Genomic DNA, 6000 nt, shown 5'->3' with positions numbered 1-6000 from the left:
CCCTGTGTATGTTTATTTTGTAGCTGAAGGTTGGACTGTGGCAGGAGCTGGGGGTTGAAGGTGTGGCTCAGGACACTGTTTCTGGCTGGTTTGAAGGATTTGTACTTCAGCCAAAGCCCTTTGGAAAGGTTTTTGTTGATTATTCTTGAACTGTGTGTTGCTGACACTGTCAAGCCCCTGCGATGACATCTTGAGACACAGATTTTCAGTCTTGCTGGCAGTGCCTGTAAGAACTTGTTCTCCATGCAAGTGTTGGTTAATCACTCTCCAGAGAGGTGGCAGTTTTGTGGTGCTTTGAGGTATTTCCAGCTCTTTGCAATTGCATGGTCAGCTTGGATGACCAGTAACAAGTTAACCAGTTACCCTTAGCAATAATCCCAGGAAGTGTACCTGCTCTAACAAAGGAAGAAGCTAAAGAACAGCAGAAAATTATTTCCTTTCACTCCAGTGGTGTGTTGTCAAAAGCAGTAAAAATGGCTTTTGAGAAAAGAAAAGTGGTTGGTTTCTTTAAAGAGAGACAAATTCTCCTAAAGACAAACGGGCTGAGTGTCACATCTGCTCATATAAGGGAAAATGCTCCTTAGAACCTGTAGAAATGGAGAGTAGTTGCTTTCTGTCCTCCCTTTTGTTCCCTTGCAGCTTTTCCCCACATCCAATTCCAGGACAGATGCTCAGGCTCAGGCAGGGAAAACCATGCTCTGTGGTCCTCAGCTCTGCTCTCCTGCCAGCTCCAGGGTACACACAAGGTGCTGCACACCTCCAAACCAGGGAAGCTTCCCCTACTCAAAGGTATTCCATCTTCACCTTTCATCCTTCTTTTCTTTTATTGTTTGCTGTGACCCTGCTTTCAAACTCCAGACAATAACCTCTGAGGAAAAGATTTAGGTGGTGCTGTGTGGAAGAGTAATGGTTAGTTGTAAGGACAGACAGAAGTGGGCAATTGTTCCCTGTAGCCACAGATTTCCAGCCAGTGATCAGCAGGCTGGTTGTAAGGTAATTTATCTGCTCTGCCTAAGTGACCATCCTGGCCAGGGACAACTTGGGAATAAACTGCTGGACAAACCAGGCTGCTGTTTGGAATGACACCCCGAGGTGTCTGTGGGGATGCAGCAGTGCCTGATCAATGGCAGCAGCTGCTTCCAAACCAACAGCTCACACAGCATGTGGGACAGTGGATTGTTATTCCAGAGGAGCAGGTTAATGCTGTGCTGGTTCCAGCCTGGAGCTGGGCACTGATAATTAGCAGGGTCTTGTTTGCCCACAGAGATCATGAAGGAGGTGTTGTTTACTGTTCGACCACAGTAGTCACCGATATTTAATCAATTAATTAAAATATCCCATCAAACAACATGGGATCCAAACCTGTGGGCTTATTTAATCTCACAGTGAAATGGTATTCAAGTAACCCCACAGAGAGTTGCCTGGTCTGCCTCATCCTTCAATCGATGCCACTATTAAATAATAATGGCAAGCAGGATGTAGCTGTGCTGAACTGCCAGGCCATGTATTTACCATTAAGTCTGTCCCAGCTTTTCATTTGTTACTTGCTCTTTTAATAGCATTTTCCAGAGATGCTTAGTTGCTTTCTCTGCTCTAACAAGCTTCCTTGCTGGCCCAAATGAAAGACCTGATGAGAGTTATAAAAAGTACAGTAGCTGCCTCATTACATTTGTCCTTCTTCTAAGAAGCCATGCCAAAATACAGATCAGGTGAGAAGGAAAAGAAGCAGTTCTAAAGCTGCCCAGTGTATCCCTTGGTTGTCTTAAAGCAGGGATTCAAGGCTCTAAGAGAGAAATAAAACCTTCCTGTGATCCACAAAAACACAGTGTATTGACAGAGGCTGTTCTGCTCTGTCACCCTTTTGTAACAGATGTGATAAAACATTCCTTTTCTGCTCATAATAGATGATCTTTATGCATTTGATGACATCAAGTAAGATGGGAAGATTTCTGGCAACAGGATTTGGTTCTTTTAAGCAGCACTGGAGTGTTTCAGATTTCTAATGTTTTTTTGCTGCAGGAGAGGTTGGTTTGATTTGATTCATCAACCCTAATCAGAGCTGAGGCTTCCAAAGGGGTTGATCAAACAAAGTGGTGCAATTTGGGGATGTCCCAAGGTGTCTTTCCAAGTGCCAATGGACTGTGACATGGGCATCTTCCTTCTGTAGGGAAATTTGCTGGGTTAGGATCTTCCTTTCTTCTTATCTGCCTTCTAAGTAGAGGGGAAAATGGTCATAGGGAAAATCCAGGTCAGCTCAGGTGGCTGCTGTACAATTCCCTGACAGGAGGGTGCAGCCAGGTGAGGGTTGGTTCTTCTCCCAAGAAACAAGGACTAGGACAAGAGGAAAAAGCCTCAAGTTGCAGCAGGAGAGGTTTAGATTTGATATCAGGAAAAATGTCTTCACTGAAATTGTGGTGAGGCTGTCCACAGGCTGCCCAGGTACATGTTCAGCTTTAAGATGAGCTTCTGTGTGAATCTGATTGAAATGCCTCATTTACATGCTAACATCAAACTTCAAGTGTGGTTAAAGCAGACAGGAATTGAGTGAGTTTCTCCTTCTGATTTGCACATTGCTGGGGCTCCCCATGCCCTGAGGAAGCTCTGCCAGATCTGCAGGTGACATCTGTCAGGTGAGGGAGGTCTGGGGCTGACATCTGTCACTGGAGGTCTCTGCAGCCACCAGTCACCACTTGCTCAGCTGTCCTCACATCCAGAGTAAACAAGGACTGGCCTCTGTCACTGCAGCAGACGTGCAGCCCCTGCAGAGGCTGTCCCTGGTGTCCTGTGTGTGTGTGTAGCTGATGTAATTAATGCCAGGGATAGCTGAATTTCATCTGCTACAGCAGAAGTCCTCTGAACTGAGCTGTTAGAAAGGCTTGGTGTTGCCTTGCTGGAATATGCTGGGTAGGAAAACAGAGAAAATCAGGATTAGGGGGTTTATTTCTGGATAACTTTGTTTTGCTACCATTTCTGATGGCACACAAGGAGTGCAGCTGTGAGGCCACAACTGAGTGCTAGAGAGTCACAGGCTTTGCAGGATCTGCCAAAACAGCCCCCAAAACAACAGAGGGGGCCAGAAAGTGTCTGCTGAACACTTCAGAGTCACTTGGGCAGCTCTGCATATTCTTTCTGTGTTGCTTTTACTCACTGGTGTCCGTGGGTGGAGAGACAAGAGCTTGTAGTGCAGTATAGGACCCCTATAAAAAGGGGCTGCCACTGGTTGGATTCCATAAATTCGTGGGAATGTGCAAGACCAACATAAAGGCACCTTTGTGTGGATGCTTCTGCAGCTGAGCTAGGAGAGGTCCTGTCTTAATTACCCCATCTCATAATGGGAATGATTTAAAAGAGTACATATGCTAAAAGTAGACACAGTCTTCAGACTAAATTAATCCATCAGCAGAGTCTGATGTCCAAAGTCAGGAGTCTTTGTGTTTCTCCCACAGAATTTTGGAAATCAATGACATTATAAATTTATGCTGAGGTTACCCAAGCCTTCATCAAGCTTGGGAAGCCCAAAAAACTCCTTTTGTTCCTCCTCCCTGCACATGCAGTCCTCAAGCATAGAAAGGGCAACGCTGGGATGTTTGTCACAGTTGTGACATGAGGATTTGCATTTCTGTATTACCTCTGGAAATGTTCAAGGCCAGACTGGGTGGAGCTTGGAGCAACCTGTTCATGTGGAAGGTGTCCCTGCCCATAGCAGGGGATTGGAATAAGTTGATTTTTAAGGTTTCTTCCAACCCAAACCATTCTGGGATTCTTTGATTTCCGTTCTTTAGAAAACACTTGCACTACCTGGATCCTCCTGAGATTTGAGGGAATCCCAGAACTGCTTCTGTGGGACCAGCAATAATTATCAGGACAATCAGTTGCTACCTGTGTTTTCTATCCTCAGCCTGCGGCGACCTTTTATCTGCAAAAGATTTGTACTTAAAAATCTTCTCTAGGTTTTAAATGCCTCCTCCACCTTTTTGTCTTCATCAGCTGAGGGGTTTTGGCAGCTCCTAATAATTTTTCCTCTCCCATTGCATAGCTACTTCACATCTAATATTTCCTGGCAGATTTCTCAGTAGTAGTTGTAGTCAGGGGACTGGTGAGAGGTCTAATGCATCACTTCTCTCTCTCCTCGTGCTATTTATTCCAGTGTCTATCAGCTCCTCACTAACAGTACTTTGACAAACAGGCTGGAGGGGAGGATTGCTAACTTGTGAATTATTTTGAAGTTACCCTCTTATTTTTTTCCCTGTAACTCTGCAGATGCTGTTGAGTTTGGAGGCAGAACAGAGCTCTACCAGGGTTTATCAGGCATCAGTCTCCTGCCAGCAGAACTGTGAGATGCAGATGTTGTGTCTTCCCTGCTCATGTGCAGCACAGACACCACATTTGGTTTGTTCACTGCAGTTCCTGAGGGTCCCCAGTTTTAAGGATTTTCCCCTGTAGGGAAAGACTGCAAGCTCAAAAAGCACCAGCTTGGAGGGAGCCTGGGGTGAGACATTGCTGGCAGCAAGGCTGAGGATGATGATGGCAAGTGAGGAGCCCAGAGGGGGTCAGACATGGCATTGTCTCTGCTTGCCAGGGTGAGCAGGGCCCTGTGGGGCAGCACATTCCATTGATTAAAGTAATACCAGAGCAGTGATTTATGGCACAGCACTGCTTGAAAAACAGTGATTTTCATTCACCAGATGCTGGCATGCATGAGACAAGACTGGTGGCCCAATTGCTGCCTTTCCTTTGAAAGCCAGTCTCCTCCCAGGTGCTCAGTACCAATCCCTGGCTGGAGTGGCTGCAATATCATCCAAACCCTCCTCTACTGAGACAGCTTGAGGGACACAAGAACTTACCTTTACATTTTGCTATAGGACCAAAAAGGAGTGTTTGCCAAGAGCTGGTGGATTCCCATTAAAGAATGACTACAACTTTCCCAGTCTTTCAATCTCCAAGTGTCTTCCCAGAGACACAAAAATGTGTGAATGAGTCTGCCAGTTCCCTTTTGGCACCAGCTTCTTAATGAAAAAGTCTCCATCAAATTTCACAGCATTCAACACTCTGTCATTAGGAGGGCTTGGGCAAGATGCAGAACAGCCCTCAGAGGTCTCAGTGGATCATCTCCATTTACATCTATTCCAGCTGTGCCCACACATGCTTGTTAGTCCATGCAGCCCTAGATGTCACTTCCCTGGATTTTGCTGAAGTTGTTTGGAGCCAGGAGCAGGAGGATCAATGCAGGCTGTCTTTCTCCGTATTTATCTTCCATATTTGGATCCCCTTCCATTTCACCAAATATAAGCATTGAGGTTTTCCTTCACCCCAGCCTCCTGACTACATCTAAACCCTCACCCAGCCTGGAAACTCCTCCTCTCTCCTTTAACAATATTCTTAAATTACCCTAATTTTGTCAGCTGCTCCATTATTAATAACTAACTAGGAAAACTGCCACAGTGTTAGTGCTGCTGACACGTGTCTCAAGCTGGGACCAGGATTCCAAAGAGAGTTGCCTGAGAGGGGTGGTTAGGGAAGCAATTTCCTCGATGGTGCGTGCTAATGCACATATCCAAGCCTGCCTTGGAGCTGCTGGAGCCGGGGAGTCGAGCAGCTCCGTTGCACGGTGCCTCCTTGGGGATCAGTGTCTTGTTTCATCAGGGCCATCTGCTTGCAACACAGCCTCAGCCAGCTCCAAGTCCTATAACAAGCTGCTCTCAGTGCCGGCTGGAAATGGTTGGAAAAATCCGAGTGTTGTAGGTAAACATGAGGCTGGGATACAGCCATGCAGGGAGTTATTGGGCTGGCAGGCATCTATGGGGTGTTGCTGTGCATGAAGAGGGGCCCAGAGCTACTCAGGGGTGCAGACCCATGCCAGGTGTGAGTGGAGCTGTTCTCCATGCCCATGCCAATGGCTGGAAAGGATGGAATGGGACATGTCTTGTGTGGCACACAATCCAGCCCCGATAACCAAGCTGCCCTGAAAGCCACCACACACAGAGATCTCAGTCCTTCAAA

The sequence above is a fragment of the Cyanistes caeruleus genome, chromosome 6 (genome assembly GCF_971803275.1).
Source record: "Cyanistes caeruleus chromosome 6, bCyaCae1.hap1.1, whole genome shotgun sequence".
Taxonomy (NCBI): domain Eukaryota; kingdom Metazoa; phylum Chordata; class Aves; order Passeriformes; family Paridae; genus Cyanistes; species Cyanistes caeruleus.
This window is presented reverse-complemented; position numbering follows the sequence as displayed.